General features: G+C 39.8%; 1 protein-coding gene across 2 annotated transcripts in view; it reads right to left on the bottom strand.

The window, feature by feature from the left end:
* LOC133541975 (rap1 GTPase-activating protein 1-like) overlaps nucleotides 1-15,759 on the bottom strand; it is a 397,810-nt gene extending 382,051 nt beyond the window's left edge. Inside the window, exon 1 of one of the 2 annotated variants that reach the window (XM_061885745.1) lies at nucleotides 15,631-15,759. The gene's annotated coding sequence lies outside the window, so the exon portion shown is untranslated. The remainder of the gene's footprint in view (nucleotides 1-15,630) is intronic. The other variant, XM_061885754.1, reaches the window with a different exon arrangement.
* Between the last annotated feature and the right edge of the window lie 5,602 nt (nucleotides 15,760-21,361).

Below are 21,361 nucleotides of genomic sequence, written 5' to 3'. Positions count from 1 at the left end.
ATGGATGCACCTGCTTATTTCAGCAAAACAATGCCAAGCCACGTGTTACAACAGCGTGGCTTCGTAAAAAAAGAGTGCGGGTACTTTCCTGGCCCGCCTGCAGTCCAGACTTGTCTGCCATCGAAAATGTGTGGCGCATTATGAAGCGTAAAATACGACAGCAGACACCTCGGACTGTTGAACGACTGAAACTCTACATAAAACAAGAATGGTAAAGAATTCCACTTTCAAAGCTTCAACAAGTAGTTTCCTCAGTTCCCAAACGTTTATTGAGTGTTATTAAAAGAAAAGGTGATGAACATGCCCTTTCCCAACTACTTTGGCACGTGTTGCAGCCATGAAATTCTAAGTTAATTATTATTTGCAAAAAAAAAAAAAGTTTATGTGTTTGAACATCAAATATCTTGTCTTTGTAGTGCATTCAATTGAGTATGGGTTGAAAAGGATTTGCAAATCATTGTATTCCGTTTATATTTACATCTAACACAATTTCCCAACTCATATGGAAACCGGGGTTTGTATATGTATATACACACATATATACATAAATATACATCTACCAGCAGTTGTTTGGGACATGAGGAGATGGTTCCATCTTTCAGCTGCGCGCTAATGGTGGAGTTCGCGAAGATGCGGGCATCACGCACGGTGCCTGGCCATTTCACAGTCACATCCACAAAGCAATATTTGTAGTCACACACCGCCTGTATCACTTCCACGGGAGGAAGGGACCAAGTTTTTTGCTAAGTAGAATCGCAGCTGACCCGGACATTGGAAAGTTCTCTGGCCGTTTGGGAAGTATTGTATCCCAGATAGCTGCAATCGCCCGTTTCCTTCACTTCCTCTCCGAAGTCACTTTGTAAACGATCAATGATAAACGATCAATACAAGAAATACACGGCTGACTTATGCGTGTAAAAAAAAAAATTCCCAAGGAGGGATTGGTTTAGTGTGGCTGAAACGGGGCTTAGGCTAAATAATTTGTCTTTAAAACGACTTAGTGAAGACATGGCTTTAGCCCATTTTATTTATTGTTTAGTTTGTGTTTTCTTCACAGAGAAATAACCTATTTTACTGCTTTTCGTTGTGATTTTTTTCTTCTTGCACGGCATTTTGCCAACAGACAAATTGTATTTTATGTTTGTTATTTTGCTTTATTTAACTTGCATATTTAAGAGTTTACATCCTAATTACAGTGTTAAAATATACAAGAAATAAAAGATTATTGCATTTGGAACGGTTTTACTCCTATGTGTTATAATTTAATCAGTGGTTAATTTGGCCTCAAAAACACTCAATCAATTCAAAGTTTACTTATATAGCCCTTAATCACGAGTGTCTCAAAGGGCTGCAATAGCCACAACAACGACATCCTGGGCTCCGATCCCACATTAGTCCATTGGCAATGATTTGGAGGTCAATATGTCGTCAAGAAAAATGTGTTATCTATCTTGACCTCATCGTTTGTTGAGGTAGAGCCAATAAATTCACCAAGATGATGATCAGCGCTGTTTGATCTGCGACAAGCTACACTAAAAAAATGTAAGCCCAAATAAACAATCGCTCGTTCAAAAACAGGCCAAATAAGAAATCGATTTAAAGTGTGAGGAGGGGGGCGTGACCTGCGGGTCTGCCGTGGAACACGGTGTGTCAAGACCGGCCCTTGAAGATGGCGACAGGTGCGTAGATGGCCCAGGTGGGCCTTCTTATCTAATCACCTGTCGTCTTTATTATCAGCAGCCGTGATGAGACGAGTAATTGGAGTTGGAGGTGCTGCTGAGAGACACAGACGCAGAAAAGACACTCTGCTGAAAAGCAAAGGACTTTGCACGATTTGAGGAAAATAAATTAGTGTTATACCCAGAACTCCGGCTCTCCTGGCAGTGTGCGGTGGTCTGAAGATCCCACTAGAGGGATATCCCTACAATGTGGTATTTGCTACGCTAACTAGCTTCAGCGAGGTATCTGAAGGTCTCTCGTAACTCGCAGCTTTATTTGGAACTTAAAGGGGTGTTATTACGCAAAACCAACCCAACCCCAAAAAACTGTATAGAGGCAAGCCAGCGATATTTATAAAACAATCTTGCCTTTCTTCATAATTCCTCCCAACCGGCTGTTTGGAATATGCACAACATTTGACATATTTCAGCAGCCATCGGCATTGAATTCGCTATTGTAGTCTGACCTTGGAGGCGTTCCTCTTGTCTGGCTCGTACATGCACGTGCATCCTCCACTGTTGCCATGTGTAATACAACGTAACGTACAGTTCCAACTTATATCCGTCAGTAGACTCGCTATGGACGCGCTAAAAGCTAGAACTTGTAATACATTTTTGTACCACTTGTGGCAGTAATAACAATATCAAACAACAGAAGAAGTCTGTTGTTTGATATATTTGCACTTTATTTACTTATTTATTGACAGTTTATTTAAAAAAAAAATAATTGTAATAATTTATTTAGTTAGAATTTATTCTAGCACTGTGTAATTTTATGCAAATAAATTTTCAATCAATTTTAGACTCCATTCTTTTGAGTATATTTGATTAATATTTATTTTGTTACCAGGCTGACCTAAGCCTTGATAATAATCTCTGTGATTAAAACATGCTTTCTTATCTTTTGACAAGGTTTAGCCTGTTAAATAATGTGTGTGTGTGTGTGTGTGTGTGTGTGTGTGTGTGTGTGTGTGTGTGTGTGTGTGTGTGTGTGTGTGTGTGTGTGTGTGTGTGTGTGTGGAGGGACCTCGTTGTGAACATTGGGTCACTCGCAGGTCACAAAAACAGACCCGTGTTCATAGACGTTCACATTTTCTGACAGCACACGTCCAAACATTGTGTTATTGCCCTACATGCACACACACACACACACACACACACTCACATGCACACAAACACACACACACACACACACACGCAGACAGACACACACACACACACGCACACACACACGCACGCACACACACACAGACACACACACACACAAAGACAACATATCCTGCACATCGAGTCCATTATCACCTTTGTCATGTGATGTTTGGCTCTTTGAAAAGACTACTCACTGTATGTATGTGTGTGTAAAAATGTGTGTTTATACGGATGTATGTATGTATGTATGTTTGTATGTGTTTATATGTATATGTATACAAACCCTGTTTCCATATGAGTTGGGAAATTGTGTTGGATGTAAATATAAACGGAATACAATGATTTGCAAATCCATATTCATTTGAATATGCTACAAAGACAACATATTTGATGTTCAAATTGCTAGACATTTTTTTTTTGCAAATAATCATTAACTTAAATTTCTGATACCAGCAACATGTGACAAAAAAGTTGGAAAAGGTGGCAATAAATACTGATACAGTTATGGAATGCTAATCAAACACTTATTTGGAACATCCCACAGGTGTGCAGGCTTATTGGGAACAGGTGGGTGACATGATTTGGTATAAAAGCAGCGTCCCAAAAAATGCTCAATGTTTGACAAGAAAGGATTAGGCGAGGTACACCCCTTTGTCCACAACTGCGTGAGCAAATAGTCAAACAGTTTAAGAAAAACGTTTCTCAAAGTGCATTTGCAAGAAATTTAGGGATTTCAACATCTACGGTCCATAATATCAGCAAAAGATTCAGAGAATCTGGTGAAATCCCTCCATGTAAGCGGCATGGCCAGAAACCAACATTGAATGACCGTGACCTTCGATCCCTCAGACGGCACTGTACCAAAAACCGACATCAATCTCTAAAGGATATCACCACATGGGCTCAGGAACACTTCAGAAAACCACTGTCACTAAATACAGTTTGTTGCTACATCTGTAAGTGCAAGTTAAAGCTCTACTATGCAAAGCGAAAGCCACTTATCAACTACATCCAGAAACGCCGCCGGCTTCTGTGGGCCCGAGATCATCTAAGATGGACTGATGCAAAGTGGAAAAGTGTTCTGTGGTCTGACGAGTCCACATTTCAAATTGTTTTTGGAAATATTCGACATCGTCTCATTCGGACCAAAGGGGAAGCGAAACATCCAGACTGTTATCGACGCAAAGTTCAAAAGCCAGCATCTGTGATGGTATGGGGGTGCATTAGTGCCCAAGGCATGGGTAACTTACACATCTGTGAAGGCACCATTAATGCTGAAAGGTACATACAGGTTATGGAACAACATATGCTGCCATCTAAGAGCTGTCTTTTTCATGGGCGCCCCTGCTTATTTCAGCAAGACAATGCCAAGCCACATTAGTCACGTGTTACAACAGCGTGGCTTTGTAAAAAAAGAGTGCAGGTACTTTCCTGGCCCGCCTGCAGTCCAGACCTGTCTCCCATTGAAAATGTGTGGTGCATTATGAAGCATAAAATACTACAGCGGAGACCCCGGACTGTTGACTGACTGAAGCTCTACATAAAACAGGAATGGGAAAGAATTCCACTTTCAAATCTTCAACAATTAGTTTCCTCTGTTCCCAAATGTTTATTGAGTGTTGTTAAAAGAAAAGGTGATGTAACACAGTGGTGAACATGCCCTTTCCCAACTACTTTGGCACGTGTTGCAGCCATGAAATTCAAAGTAAATTTTTATTTGCAAAAAAAAAAAAATAAAGTTTATGAGTTTGAACATCAAATATCTTGTCTTTGTAGAATATTCAACTGAATATGGGTTGAAAATGATTTGATATTCATTGTATTCCGTGTATATTTACATCTAACACAATTTCCCAACTTATATGGAAACGGGGTTTGTATATATCCATTTATTTTGTACCATTTGTCCCTTTTGGGGTCGCGGGGGTGCTGGAGCCTATCTCAGCTACATTCAGGCGGAATGCGGTGTACACCCTGGACAAGTCGCCACCTCATCACACATACATATACTGTATATGGTTATATATACATATATATATATATATATATATATATAGCTAATATATACATATACATATGAATGTATACAGTATATATATACACACACACCACACACTTATATATATATATATATATATATATATATATATATATATATATATATATATATATATATATATATATATATATATATAATATACTGTATATATAAGTATGTGTGTTTATGCATATGCTGTATATATATGTTTGTATGTATATGTGTATATACTCTTTTGTTTATATGTGTATATACATGGAGATTGTCACTCAGAGCGCAGACTTCCGACAAGGCAGAAAGATTGTGCTCTAGACGTCAACACGTGATTTCCTGGTAAAAAACTATTTTAAATGTTTGTATTCACATTGAAGAAAAACGAGAGGAAGGTGATTTTTCTGGAGATCGAGAGGTTTAATGACATGGGCAACAGTAAAAAGCCAAGCTATAACAAACGCAGCTATATCATTTAGGTGCTTCATAGGCGAGACACCTGCAACAAGTGCTAGAAGGTGATGTTGTGCAAGTTAGAACACATGTGTCTCTTTTCTGTGCACTCTGAGTAGCAACAAATTGCTAGCAAGAGGTGGCTAACAATGTAATGGGTATTGACTTATTTGCCAATAAAACCCCACAGAAAAAAAACATGTTTCGTAACATGCTGTAGGTATGTATGTGTGACGGGCTTCCTACCGTCCATGTGTGGGTTGTGGTGACGATGGATACAGGACGCATCATAGCAGGCTTGACTTTCTTTTATTATTTCAATATTTGTTAAGTCTTGCCTGGCTTTTGCGGCACTTTGCAGTGCGCGGGCGTTTCCTGCTTCTGTCTGCGGTGCACCTTGCGGTGTCCAGGGTTTGCGTCTGTTGCGGGGTCGCATCGTCTCTCGGTCTGATCGCTTGTTCGTTGGTCGTGGTCGGTCTCCTCCAGTGGGTTCCTTCTCCTACTCTCCTTCCTCTGTTCCTCCTTCCCCCTGTTTATGCTGGAGGAGCAGATAACGGGATTGCGCGCAGCTTTGTGGTGTGCGCTGATTGTTGCTACCGTGCGGCTCCGAGTGCGACACGCCTCCTCTGTGCGCCGCACGCCCCGCCTTCTCACCTCCATCTAGGGATGCTGCTTTCCTCCGCCCGCTATCGGCTCGTCGGCTCCGTCTCTCCACAGTATGCAATGTAGGAACAGATACATTCGTGAAAACATGTAATATTTATTATATTTCGGTCATTTTAAATATTAACCATGAATTGAATTACGTTGAAAAACTTACTCGGGTGTTACCATTTAGTGGTCCATTGTACCGAATATGTACTGAACTGTGCAATCTACTAATAAAAGTTTCAATCAATCAAACCAATCAATCAACAGAATAACTTTGGTGGGCACATTGATGAATGCTAATTTTGTCAACAACATAAAAATACACTATCACTTACTGTACAATATCTGCTCTCATTGGGATAAAAACCAATGGGATTTTCATATCTTTCTGCACTGTCCATAGTCCAGTCCGTAGTGGATCTAACATAATAATGTGAGAGTCCAATCCATAGTGGATCTATCATAATATTGTGACAGTCCAATCCATAGTGGATCTAACATAATAGTGTGAGAGTCCAGTCCATGGTGGATTTAATGTAATAGTGTGAGAATCCAGTCCATAGTGGATCTAACATAATAGTGTGAGAGTCCAGCCCATGGTGGATTTAATGTAATAGTGTGAGAGTCCAGTCCATAGTGAATCTAACATAATAGCATGAGAGTCCAGTCCATGGTGGATTTAATGTAATAGTGTGAGAGTCCAGTTCATAGTGGATCTAACATAACAGTGTGGGAGTCCAGTCCATAGTGGATCTAACATAATAGTAAGAGAATCCAGTCCATAGTGGATTTAACGTAATAGTGTGAGAGTCCAGTCCATAGTGGATCTAAAATAATAGTGTATAGTGTGGAAGGGGCGTGGTCCACGCGTTCCCTGTGGGTAGGGCATGTGCATGAGCCAGCTGTGAAGCAACTGACCAGTGAGGAGATTTTTATCAGCTGGAACGAGTTATCTAATCACCTGTCTATTAGCAGCATCGGAGACCATGAGGGGGACTGATGGGCAATGGATGCGCGACACACATGCTGCTGAAAAGCACAAAAAAAAGGCAACGAGATAAAGACTGCTGAGAAGCATCAGAGGCTGAAAAGAACAAGACAAAAATAAAAGACAATTGGAAATCCACAGCGGCGGGTGTCGAATGTCATATTGGTCCAAAAGAACCCAATGAGGAGACTTCTACAAATAGTGTGGGGATGCAGCCCATAGTGGATCTAACATAATAGTGAGAGTCCTGTCCATTGTGGATCTAATATGATAATGTGAGAGTCCAGTCCATAGTGGATCTAATATAATAGTGTGAGAGTCCAGTCCATAGTGGATCTAACATACTATTGTCGGAGTCCAGTCCATAGTGGATCTAACATAATAGTGTGAGAGTCCAGTCCATAGGGGATCAAACATAATAGTGTGAGAGTCCAGTCCATAGTGGATCTAACATAATATTGTCAGAGTCCAGTCCATAGTGGATCTAACATATTAGTGTGAGAGTCCAGTCCATAGTGAATCCAACATAATATTGTGAGAGTCCAGTCCAGGGCTTCACGGTGGCAGAGGGGTTAGTGCGTCTGCCTCACAATACGAAGGTCCTGCAGTCCTTGGTTCAAATCCAGGCTGAGGATCTTTCTGTGTGGAGTTTGCATGTCCTTCCCGTGAATTCGTGGGTTCCCTCCGGGTACTCCGGCTTCCTCCCACTTCCAAAGACATGCACCTGGGGATAAGTTGATTGGAAACACTAAATCGGCCCTAGTGTGTGAATGTGAGTGTGAATGTTGTCTGTCTTTCTGTGTTGGCCCTGCGATGAGGTGGCGACTTGTCCAGGGTGTACCCCGCCTTCCGCCCAATTGTAGCTGAGATAGGTGCCAGCGCCCCCCGCAACCCCGAAAGGGAATAAGCGGTAGAAAATGGATGGATGGATGGATGGAGTCCAGTCCATAGTGGATCTAACATGATAGAGTGAGAGTCTAGTCTATAGTGGATCTAGTTAATAGTGCAAGAGTCCAGTCCATAGTGGTTCTAACATATTAGTGTGAGAGTCCAGTCCATAGTGGTGCCATATTTTGTTGGCTCTCACAAAGTCTGCTTGATCATCAATGTTGTTGGTGGGGTAGGGATCTGTGGTTCCTAATCTACATCACTTCTTCATTATCTCACAAAATGGCTCAGGAATCTCCGTGAGATTGATACTATTTTGATCATATCTATTCATCTGCAATCTTTGGAAGTATTTTTGTAACATACATTACTTATTTGTGTATACAATATATGTAAATATTTGCTCACTCACATGCTCCACATGCAGCTACTGTCACCTTGTGGAGTCATATTTTACATCAGGAGGTGCCCTCATTAATTATCTGGATTTTTTGATGGCCCCGTGACTTTTAGAAGACAAATTGTTTTCTCAGCAACACACCACAAAGCGGAGTTGTGCGCTACAGCAAGACCGGACCTCACCACGGGAGACAAGCAGAGGATCAAAGAGGTTTCACACGGGAAAAGTCAGCAAAGCCAAGAGATGGATGGCAGCTCTGACATTCAACAAAGGTGATGGGCCAGACTGCTGCTGGGCCGCGAGGTCACATTAAATGCATGCAGCCAGCAAGGTGAAGTCCCCCCCTCCCCCCCCTCCCCCCACGCACACACACACACACACACACACACATGCAACATGAAGCCTGTGTCTGCAGGTCGCCAATGGGTGACACACACACACTAACACACACTCAGATAGGTTAAATGGAGCTGGTCCTAGTATTTTCATGTCCACATGAAGACACATCCTCACAATACAGGCGGGATTTAAAAAGGGTTGTGACATCCATGACATCACATCGACAAATATAAAACCTTCTGCAGGAAAGTTCTGTGGTCAGAGGAAACAAAAATTTGGCTGTTTGGCCACAATACCCAGCAATATGTTTGGAGGACAAAAGGCAAGACCTTCAATCCCAGGAACACTATCCCTACTGCCAAGCATGGTGGTAGTATTATACTCTGGACCTGTTTTGCTGCCAATGGAACTGGTGCTTTAAATGGGACAATGGAAAAAGGAGGTTTACCTCCAAATTCTTCAGGACAACCTTGTGGGGAGAGATGGGCTAGCGCTGTCAGTTGGAGAAAGAGTCACCACCGCTGTCCATGGTGCTGGGGAGGGCACCATCGGGCAAGGGAGGGGCATTTGCTGACGGCGAGACACAGCTGGCAGGTGATTAGATTTCACAGGTGGTACGTGTTGATCTAATCCTCTGTTGTTTTTAACAGTGAGCAGCTGGGTGCAGGAGGAGGAGGTGGAGGAGGATTGGAGCAACTGAAAAGTCTAACGAACATATCTATTGGAGAGCTGTAAAACTCTGTCAATTCTGCGCAACTGACTTCCAGCGTGTGAACCTGTGAAACGGCAAGTATACAACGCTTGCAAACCTAAAATCATCAGCGTGGAGTTTGGGTTGTGGGCGCAATTGGGTGTTCCAACAGGAAAATGACCCCAAACACACATCAAAAGTGGTAAAGCCTTCCCAAACTCCTGATTTAAACGTGTAGACAATGCTGAAGAAACAAGTCCATGTCAGAAAAGCAACACATTTAGCTGAACTGCACCAATTTTGTCAAGAGGAGTGGTCAAAAAATTCAAGCAGAAGCTTGTGGATGGCTACTAAAAGCACGTTATTGCAGTGAAACTTACCAAGGGACATGTAAGCAAATATTAACATTGCTGTATGTATACTTTTGACCCAGCACATTTGCTCGCATTTTCAATTGACCCATAATAAATTCATAAAAGTAGCAAACTTCATGAATGTTTTTTGTGACCATCAAGTATGTGCTTCAATCAAACTATCACAAAAAATAAAAGAGTTGTAGAAATGATTGGAAACTCAAGACAGCCATTACATAATGTTCTAAGTGTATGTTAACTTTTGACCACGACTATATATATATATATATGTATATATATATATAACATAACACGTGGCTTGGCATTGTTTTGGTGAAATAAGCAGGGGCGTCCATGATAACGTTGCTTGGATGGCAGCATATATTGTTCCAAAACCTGTATGTACATTTCAGCATTAATGGTGCCTTCACAGATGTGTAAGTTACCCATGCCTTGGGCACTAATGCACCCCCATACCATCACAGATGCTGGCTTTTGAACTTTGCGCCTTTATCAATCCGGATGGTTATTTTCCTCTTTGTTCCGGAGGACACCACGTCCACAGTTTCCAATGTAATTTGAAATGTGGACTTGTCAGACCACAGAACACTTTTCTACTTTGCATCAGATGAGCTCGGGCCCAGCGAAGCCGGTGGCGTTCCCGGGTGTTGATGATAAATGGCTTTCGCTCTGCCTAGTAGAGTTTTAACTTGCACTTACAGATGTAGCGACCAACTTTATTTAGTGACAGTGGTTTTCTGAAGTGTTCATGATGTGGGTTTTGGATGCAGTACCTCCTGAGGGATCAAAGGTCTATAATATCATCGCTTACGTGCAGTGATTTCTCCAGATTCTCTGAACCTTTCGATGATTTTACGGACCGTAGTTGGTAAAATCCCTAAATTCCTTTCAATAGCTCGTTGAAAAATGTTGTTCCAAAATTGTTCGACAATTTGCTTACAAAGTGGTAACCCTTACCCGATCCTTGTTTGTGAATTACTTTGCATTTCATGAAAGCTGCTTTTATACCCAATCATGGCACCCACCTGTTCCCAATTAGCTTGCACACCTGTGGGATGTTCCAAATAAGTGTTTGATGAGCATTCCTAAACTTTATCATTATTTATTGCCACCTTTCCCAACTTCTTTGTCACATGTTGCTGGCATTAAATTCTAAAGTTAATGATTATTTGCACAAAAAAAAAAGGTTTATCAGTTTGAACATCAAATATGTTGTCTTTGTAGCATATTCAACTGAATATGGGTTGAAAAGGATTTTCAAATGATTGTATTCCGTTTATACTTACATCCAACACAATTTCCCAACTCATATGGAAACGTGGTTTGTAATAAATGGAATAAAAGAGCAAACCGGTCAAATATAACAAGGGAAAGTTGCCAAGATGACTCTAATTACACAAATATGTCATGCAGGCTGTTTTTACTTAAACTGTCACTGCTCAAAAAATAAAAATGAATGAAAATCAATGGTGTTATGAATTTTTTTCTGGGGAAAACATTGCATATTTGGTGTGTTTGCTGTAAAAAAATACGTTTTCTTTGACGAATAGAGCAAAAAAACTAAACAAAAAAGATTAAAATTCATACAAATTACAGATCAATCTTAAATTGATCGAGAGATGAATAGTAAACAATTGAAAAAAATAATGTATGACTTATTTTTAGCAATTTTATGAGTGGGGCCCTTTTGACTCGTTGATCATTTTTATTTCAAATGATGTCTTTGCTCAAAAAATAATAATGAATAAAAATCAATGTTATAAATTATTGACATTTTGAAATATTTTTCTGGGGAAAATATTGCATATTTTGTGTGTTTAACGAACATTTTTTTTTTCTTTGACGAAAAGAGTAAAAAAACTAAACAGTTTAAAATTATAAAAAATTACATATACATCTGAAGTTGATTAAGAAATGAAAGTAAACAACTAAAGAAATAATTTATGTTTTTACCACTTTTATGAGTGAGGCCCTTTTCATTCATTGATCATTTTATTTTCAAGCTGTCATTGCTCAAAAAATAATAAAGAATCAAAATCAATGTTTTTGTGAATTTTTGACCTATTCAATATTGCATTTTGAATTATATTCTAGAGAAAATATTGCATATTTTTTGTGTTTGCTGTACAAAAAAAATGTTTTCTTTGACGAAAAGAGATAAAAAACTAGTCAAAAAAGATAAGAAATTATGAAAATTACAGATTGATCTGAATTTGATTGAGAGATGAAAGTAAATAACTGAAAAAAATAATGTATGACTTGTTTTTAGCACATTTATGATTGGGGCCCTTTACCGCGGATAATTTTGATTTCAAATGCTGTCATTGCTCAAAAAAATTAAAATGAATCAAAATCAATGTTGCTATGAATAATTGACCTATTCAATATTCCATTTTGAATTATTTTCTGGGGAAAATATTGCATAACAAAAAAAATGTTATCTCTGACGAAAAGAGCAAACAAACTATATAGAAAATGTTAAAATTGATTAAAAAAATTACAGATCAATCCGAATTTGATTGACGGATGAAAATAAACAACTAAAAAATGTATTTATGTTTTTACCACTTATGAGTGAGTGGGGCCCTTTTCATTTATTGACCATTTTTATTTAAAAGGCTGTCATTGCTCCAAAAATAATAATGAATCAAAATCAATGTTGTTATGAAATATATATATCAAAATCAATGTTGTTATGAAGTATATATAATATATATATATATATATATATATATATATACATATATTTATATATATATATATATATATATATATATATATATATATATATATATATATGTATATATGTGTGTGTGTATATGTATATATATATATATATATATATATATATATATATATATATATATATATATATATATATATATATATACAAACCCCGTGTGGTGGGCGTGGCCTGCGCGCCTGCGGGGAAGCAGGGTGTGGCAGGGCCGGTTTCGAGGTTGGCGACAGGTGAGTGGATGCCACGGATGAAAGTGTTCATCTAATCACCTGTCGTTCTGTTAAAAGGCCGCAAGCGGGAGGCGGCGGGGGAGAGAGTTGGACAGACGACAATGCCGAAAGGCAGAGAGTGACATTGGGAAGTGAGACAATAAATAAATATTGTCGAACTTGGAAGCTTGTCATGTCAGTCCTTGGTGGTCCCGAGAACCCGGAAGCAGCAGACTTCCACACCCCGTTTCCATATGAGTTGGGAAATTGTCTTAAATGTGAATATAAACGGAATACAATGATTTGCAAATCCTTTTCAACCCATATTCAGTTGAATATGCTACAAAGACAACATATTTAATGTTCAAACTGATCAACTTTTTTTTTTTTTTTTTTTGCAAATAATCATTAACTTCAGAATTTGATGCCAGAAACACGTGACAAAGAAGTGGGGAAAGGTGGCAAAAAAAACTGATAAAGTTGAGGAATGCGCATCAAACACTTATATGGAACATCCCTCAGGTGTGCAGGCTAATTGGGAACAGGTGGGTGCCATGATTGGGTATAAAAGCAGCCTCCATTAAATGCTACGTAATTCACAAACAAGGATGAGGTGAGGGTCACCACTTTGTAAGGAAATTGTCGAACAGTTTTAGAACAACATTTCTCATTGAGCTTTTTGCAAGGAATTTACCATCTAAGGTCCATAAAATCATCAAAAAGTTCAGAGAATCTGGAGAAATCACTGCACATAAGCGATGATATTACGGACTTTTGATCCCTCTGGCAGTACTGCATCAAAAACCGACATCAGTGTGTAAAGGATATCACCACATTTCAGTGACTACAGTTGGTCGCTACATCTATAAGTGCAAGTTAAAACTCCACTATGCAAAGCCAAACCCATTTATTAACAATATCCTGAAACACCCCGGCTTGGCTGGGCCCGAGCTCACCTAAGATGGGCTGATGCAAAGTGGAAAGGTGTTCTGTGGTCTGACGAGTCCACATTTCAAATTATATTTGGAAACAGAGGACGTGGTGTCCTCAAGAACAAAGAGGAAAATAACCATTCGGATTGTTATAGGCGCAAAGTTCAAAAGCCAGCATCTGTGATGGTATGGGGGTGCATTAGTGCCCAAGGCATGGGTAACTTACACATCAGTGAAGGCATCATTAAGGCTGAAAGGTCCATACAGGTTTTGGAACAACATATGTTGTCATCCAAGCAACGTCATCATGGACGCCCCTGCTTATTTCAGCAAGACAAGTGTTACAACAGCATGGCCTCGTAAAAAATGAGTGCGGGTACTTTCATGGCCCGCCTGCAGTCCAGACCTGTCTCCCATCGAAAATGTGTGGCGCATTATGAAGCGTATAATACGACAGCGGAGACCCTGGACTTTTGAACGACTGAAGCTCTACATAAATCAAGAATCAGAAAAAATTCCACTTTCAAAGCTTCAACAATTAGTTTCCTCAGTTCCCAAATGTTTATTGAGTGTCGTTAAAAGAAAATGTGATGTAACACAGTGGTGAACATGCCCTTTCCTAACTGCACGTGTTGCAGCCATGAAATTATAAGTTTATTATTATATGCAAAAAAAATAATAAAGTTTAGGAGTTTGAACATCCTCATCTGGCTCCTCTCGATGTGAAGAAGCCAGATGAGGTGGTTCGGGCATCTGGTCAGGATGCCACCCGAAAGCCTCCCTAGGGTGGTGTTTAGGGCACGTCCAACCGGTAGGAGGCCACGGGGAAGACCCAGGACACATTGGGAAGACTATGTCTCCTGGCTGGCCTGGGAACGCCTCGGGATCCCCCGGGAAGAGCTGGACGAAGTGGCTGGAGAGAGGGAAGACTGGGTTTCCCTGCTTAGGCTGTTGCCCCCGCGACCCGACCTCAGATAAGCGGAAGATGATGGATGGAGTTTGAACATCAAATATCTCGTCTTTGTAGTGCATTCAACTGAATATGGGTTGAAAAGGATTTGCAAATCATTGTATTCCGTTTATATTTACATCTAACACAATTTCCCAACTCATATGGAAACGGGGTTTGTGTACATATATATATATATATATATATACTTACACATAAGTATTCATGTTTATGAATAAGAATTGTTTTAGTTATATTGTAAAACCTACAAACGTTGCTTGGAGTGATTTCTATATTTATATGCATACACATCACTCCAAGCAACGTTTGTAAGTTTTACAATATACCTAAAACAATTCTTACTTAGTAAATCGTCCCATGCGTGATGTCCGTAGGAGTGTTTTCATGCATATTTCTACATGCCCATGAAGTGTAACGAAGCTAGCGTCGTATAGCATTAGCTAATATGTTTGTATCATTAGCTCACAACGGCATTATTTTTGTATTGTTTCACTTTTACAAATTCCTCAATAAATTCACCAAAACGTCACCATGGAGTTATCAAGTGTGTTTAGCTGATTGGAGCTTGCGCAGCTCGTGGGTCCATTCCGATGACTTCTGTTTTGTTTCATCAGCCGTTTTACTGCCCTGCTACAGACAGAGTTAGGAAACAATTAAGGTACGAAAATAAACATTAACACACTTCGGTGCAGCCAATATATGTAAAACTATTTATTTCTTCTCAAATTGTGTGGGTGTGGCTTACATATTATTTACACCACCATATTGACTACCATTTCTCGACTTTCGAGGGGCCACATAATATAACGTGGACCTCGGGCCATCAGTTTCACACCTGTGGTGTAAAATGTCGCTTTCAAACTGCGCTACGACAGCAACATTGGTTGACTTGCGACAACAAGTGGAACATGCCATCCCACAGCAGTGTGTGAGCACTATGGAGGGAAGAGGGATCAAGCTGAGTACTTGTTCGCAGAAGAAAATAGACTGTCGGGAGCGAAATGTGTCATCTTGTCGCTCAGGAACTACGTGAACTATATTTCCGACACCAAAGCACAAGGTGTTGACTTCAACTGATGGAGAAGAAAAGTTGTCCTACCTGGCTGGGTCCCACACAAGATGCTGTGCCTGTGCCTGGACGTGCCCCCCACCGCCCCAGCCCCTGGACGACGACCACAGTGTTTTTACTGGAAGAGGAGGCGGCGCCCTGAACGCCGTGGAGGAGAGAGTGGGACGGGCGCCAGTGTGAGCTGCATGCAGGAGATGCTGCAGAGGAAGAGGGCGGACTCTGCTCTACGCATCAGCACCGCTGTCCCTCTCCGCCCCCACTTCCTGCTAAAAAAAAAAAGTGTCATGTGACCGCCATGTGATCATCCAGCATGCAACAGAAGCCGCCTCCTGGGCTGGGAGGTCATTACCAGCACTGGGGATTGTTCTGATGGCTTTGGGATACAAGTCATTGAAAAACATGCTTTTCTTTATTCCACTCGATGACTTTTACCTGTAAATACGTTTGCCGTCAAACCGCCGATATGCATCAGTGGAACTGACATGTTGGAATGTCCAGGGTGAGTGGAGTGTGTGGATGTTGGAATGGTTCCAATCGGGTGAGAAATGTGGGATGTGGAGAGGTTTGTATATTGCCCATTAATTTTCAATAGGGGAAAATTCCTGGTAATTCCGGGTAATCAGGTAATTTTGGGAACCGGGAAACATGCTGGATTGAATGTCCAGGGTGAGTGGAGTGTGTGGATGTTGGAACGGTTCAAATCGAATGAGAAATGTGGGATAAGGAGTCGATTGTATACTGTATTCCCCCATTCATTGTCAATGGGGAGAAAATTCTGTGAAATTCCGGGAAAAAATGTTCTGCGTTTGATTTATGTGAAGAGTAGTTTGTATAGATGGTTGAAAGGTTGGAATCGGGGTTAAAACTATTTGAAAATTTAGGGTATTGTAGAACTTAGAATACGGCCATACATTTGAATGGGAATTTCCTGGAAATTTGGGGATTTGTGAAAAAAGTGATACTAGCACCATTGTCCTAGATGATACAAATGGGTAGGTGTTGGAATTTTTAGAATCGGTTGAAAAATGTTAACGTAATAACTAGGGGTGGGCAAATTAATGCGTTAATTACGAGTTAATTCATCAATCTATTAACGCCAACAATTATTTTAACGCGCATTTGCGTATGTTGTTTACATGCTTTTATTTTGTTAACGCCTTTTCTTAACAAGATGGCGTCGCCCGGACGGGCTTCGGCGCCGAGGAGCTCTTGGTAAAGATGGAACATTTGGCAAAAATACCAGACAATTCTGCAAATTTCATGGCTGGCTTACAGCGTGGCCACTCCGGGATCACTTACGACCGCCAGACAATTCTGAATGTGGATGGATCGGGCCGTTTTGGACTGAATGACGTGTGCTTGCTAGACCGGCTAGCTAGCATGGGAATACTTTGCCGGCTACATCCAGCGGCCTGTGAAGCAGCGGAGTATATGTCTTGTCTGTCTATTTATGAATAATGCAGACGAGGAGTGTTGGCTGAGTTCTTAACGTTTGCTTTCAGAGCGTGCATATCACAACATACAAGATGCCGTCATGGCGACACAACCTATACCGGGCTACCGCGCATGCTCGTCACTCCTGTTGAATGCTGGGTAGGGTAGTTCTTTATTTCCCTGGCTCATAACATCACAATATAGTACCATGTATATGATGCGTTCAATTTATCCAAGCACCAAGCAAACAATCAGAAAATTCCCATCATATCAACTCCTAGATATGGTCATAATTATTTCAAGTGCACTATGCAGAATAAACACAACATTATTAATATTTCTACTACAGATAATTTGATCAAAAATTCCCTAAAACAGCCCACTACCTATAATATAGGTTTTTTTAAACATAAGATCCCTGATAAAAAAAAATGTTTCTGCTGTTACATCAGAAATTGCCTGTTCAGATGTTATGATTGTGGCTCAGAGATTTGTATGTAGATTATATTTATTTTCCATAACAAACAGGATAACTGTGTGATCCTGTTAGGTCTCCCTGGCAGTGGCAATAAGCTCAAATGTTTGTATTTACATTTTTTGAGTTGATTTTCATAAAATATGCTATTTAACTGCTACTGTTTAACAAGGACTGATTTAAATTGTGTTTGCACAACAAATGTTTTGGCGCTTTTGTCCATGTGGGAGAATATTCCAATAAAGGTGCACTACACACTACTTTTGAATTCATTATTGGGCTTTGCGTATACAATGCAGTTAATCGCGATTAATCAGAGAAATAGTGCGATTAACTTCAATTAAAAATGTTAATCGTTGCCCAGCCCTAGTAATAACATTTTTAATTGAGAATAGGTATTTTGGAAATCCTGGAATTTTGGGTAAAACCAGGAATTTGTAAACAAAAACAAAGATGACTTTTGTTGTCCCAACTAAGAAATGTTTTGAAGATGGAACAGTTGGAATTGGTTGTAAATGTAGGGTGTGAAAACTTTCCAGCAAGAGGTGAAAATAGGGCTTAGGAAAATTGGAATTTCTGGGAATTACTGGAATTGAATGTCCAGGGTTAGTAGAGTGTGGGGATGTTGGAACAGTTCCAATCGAATGAGAAATGTGAGCTATGAAGTTGATTGTTTATTTCCCATTCATTGTCAAGAGGGGGAAAATTCCTGGTAATTGTGGGTAATAAGGGAATTTTTCGGAACCAGGAAACATGCTGGGTTGAATTTCGAGAGTGAGTGGAGTGTGTGGATATTGGAATGGTTCAAATCGGGAGAGAAATGTGGGATATGGAGTCGATTGTATATTTCCCATTTCCTTGTCAATGGAGAGAAAATTCTGGGAAATTCTGGGGAAACTTGTTTTGTGTTCGAAGTATGTGAATAGTAGTGTGGGTCGATGGTTGAAAGGTCGGAATCAGGTTTTTAAATGGCGCAACATTTTGAGAATTTTGGACATTTTATAACTATGAATACGTCAATTCATTTGATTTGGAATTTCCTGGAACTTTGGGAATTTGTGAAAATATTGATACGAGCACAATTTTCCTATATGATATGAATGGATTGTTGTTGGAACTTTTCAAATGGGGTGAAAAATGTTTGAATTAAGAATGGGTATTTCGGAATTTCGGGAAAACAAGGAATTGTCCCAACTAAGGAAGGTTTTGAAGGTGGTATAGTTGGAATTGGTTGAAAATTGTGAACTGTGTAAACTTTCCAGCAAGAGGTGAACATAGGGCTTTGAAAAACCGGGATTTCTGGGAATTATCCAGAGTGAGTGGAGTGTGTAGATGTTGGAACGGTTAAAATTGGATAAGAAATGAGGGATATGGCGTCGAATGTGCATTTACGATTAATTTTCAATAGGAGAAAATTCTTGGTAATTCCGGGTATCCGGAAATTTGCGGAACTGGGAAACATGCTGGCTTGAATGTCCAGGTTAAGTGTGTGGATGTTGGAACGGTTCCAATCCGGAGAGAAATGGGGGATATGGAGTCCATTGTAAATTTCCAATTCATTGTCAATGGGGAGAAAATTCTGGGAAATTCCGGGAAAACATGTTTTGCCTTTGATTTATATGGGAAGAGCAGTGCGGGTGGATGGCTAAAGGTCAGAATCGGGTTCAAAAATGGCTCAACATTTTGAGAATTTGGGGCATTGTATAACTATGAATATGTCCATTCATTTAAAGTGAAATTCCCTGGAAATTTGGGAATTTGTGAAAATATTGATACTAGCACAATTGTGCTAGATCATTTGAATGGATTGGTTTAGAATTGTTTAGAGCCGGTTGAAAAATGTTAACGAAGAAAGTATTTGAATTCAGAATAGGTATTCAGAATTTATTTAAATGGGAATTTCCTGGAAATTTGGGGAATTTGTGAAAATATTGATACTAGCACAATTGTCCGAGATTACATGAATGGGTTGTTGTTGGAACTTTTAAAATCGGTTGCAAAATGTTTGAATTGAGAATGGGTATTTCGGAATTCCTGGAATTTCGGGAAAACCAGGAATTGTCCCAACTAAAGAACTTTTTGAAGGTGGGGATAGTTGGAGTTTTTTGAAAAATGTGGAATGTGTAAACTTTCCAGCAAGAGGTGAAAATAGGGCTTTGGAAAACCGGGAATTTCTGGGAATTCATGGATTTGTTTTTAACTTGGAAAACTGTACATTTGTTTTCCAGGGAGAGTGGAATGCGTGGATGTTGGAACGGTTCCAACCGGGTGAATAATGTGGGATACGGAGTCGATTGTATATTTCCCATTCATTTACAACGGAGGGAAATTCCTGGTAATTCCTGGTAATCAGGGAATTTTCTCTCCTCTCCAGGGGCCCAAGTTTAGACTGAATATTTTTTTCTCCCCTCCCGCCCCAGCGTTTACCTGTTTCTCACCTTTTTTGTAAGGAGCACCGGAAGTTGTCAGACCCGTCAGCGATCCTGTTCTGTCTCCCTGTAATGTTTGTCTGTTCTGGAATGGGATTGTGTGATCCTGTTCTGTCTCTCTGTAATGTTTGTCTGCTCTTGAATAGGATTGTGTGATCCTGTTAGGTCTCCCTGTAATGTTTTTCTGCACTTGAATGGAACTGTGTGATCCTGTTCTATACCCCTGTAATGTTTGTCTGCTCTTGAATGGGAATGTGCTAAAAATCTTAATTTCCCCTCAGGGATTATTAAAGTGGCGCTGGGATGAGGTAGCGACTTGTCCAGGGTGTACTCCGCCTTCCGCCCGAATGCAGCTGAGATAGGCTCCAGCACCCCCTGTGACGTCAAAAGGGACAAGCAGTAGAAAATGGATGGATGGATGGATAGATTATTAAAGTATTTCCGATTCTGAATCTGATTCTGAAATGTGGGATAAGCAGTTGATTGTATATTTTCCATTCATTGTCAATTGAGAGAACATTATGGGAATTTCTGTGAAAACTGAGAATTTTTGGAAAGGGAAAACATGTTTTGCTTTTCATATATCGGAAGAGTAGCATGTGTAGACGGTTGAAAGGTCGGAATCGGGTAAAAAGAAAACAGCGCAACATTTTGAGAATTTAGGCCATTGTATAACTATGAATTTGTTTATTCATTTGAATTTCTAATTTACTGGAAATTAGAGAATTTCGGGAAAACCAGGAACTTTTGAAAGTTTTGAAAAGTATTTTAGCACAATTGCCCAAGATGATATGAATGGGTTGGTATTGGAATTTTTAGAATCGGTTGAAAAATGTTGACTTGGTAACAGTTTTAATTGAGAAAAGGTATTTTGGAATTCCTGGAATTTCGGGATGACAGGGAATTTGTACGAAAAACATGATATCCTGTGTTGTCCCAACTAAGGAATTTTTAAAACTTAGAATGGTTGAAATGTAGACTGTGAAAAAATTCCAAAAATAGGTGAATATAGGGCTTTGGAAAACTGGGAATTCTAAGAACTCCTGGAATATTCTTGAATTTGAAAAACAGTACTTTGATTTTCCAGGGTGAGTGGAGTGTGTGGATGTTGGAACGGTTTGAATTGGGTGAGAAATGTGGGATATGCCGGTTGTATATTTCCCATTCATTGTCAATGGGGAGAACATTTCGGGAAATTGCGGGAAAACATGTCTTGAGTTCGATATATGTAAAGACTAGTGTGTGTAGATGGTTGAAAGATCGGAATCGGGTTTTGAAAATAGCGCAACATTTTGAGAATTGTTGGCATTGTAGACCTATGAATATGTCTATTAATTTGAATGGGAATTTCCTGGAAATTTGGAAAATTTTGGAAAATACTGATACTAGCACAATTTCCTTAGATGATATGAATTGGTTGGTG

The sequence above is a fragment of the Nerophis ophidion genome, linkage group LG02, assembly GCF_033978795.1.
Source record: "Nerophis ophidion isolate RoL-2023_Sa linkage group LG02, RoL_Noph_v1.0, whole genome shotgun sequence".
NCBI lineage: Eukaryota > Metazoa > Chordata > Actinopteri > Syngnathiformes > Syngnathidae > Nerophis > Nerophis ophidion.
This window is presented reverse-complemented; position numbering and strand designations above follow the sequence as displayed.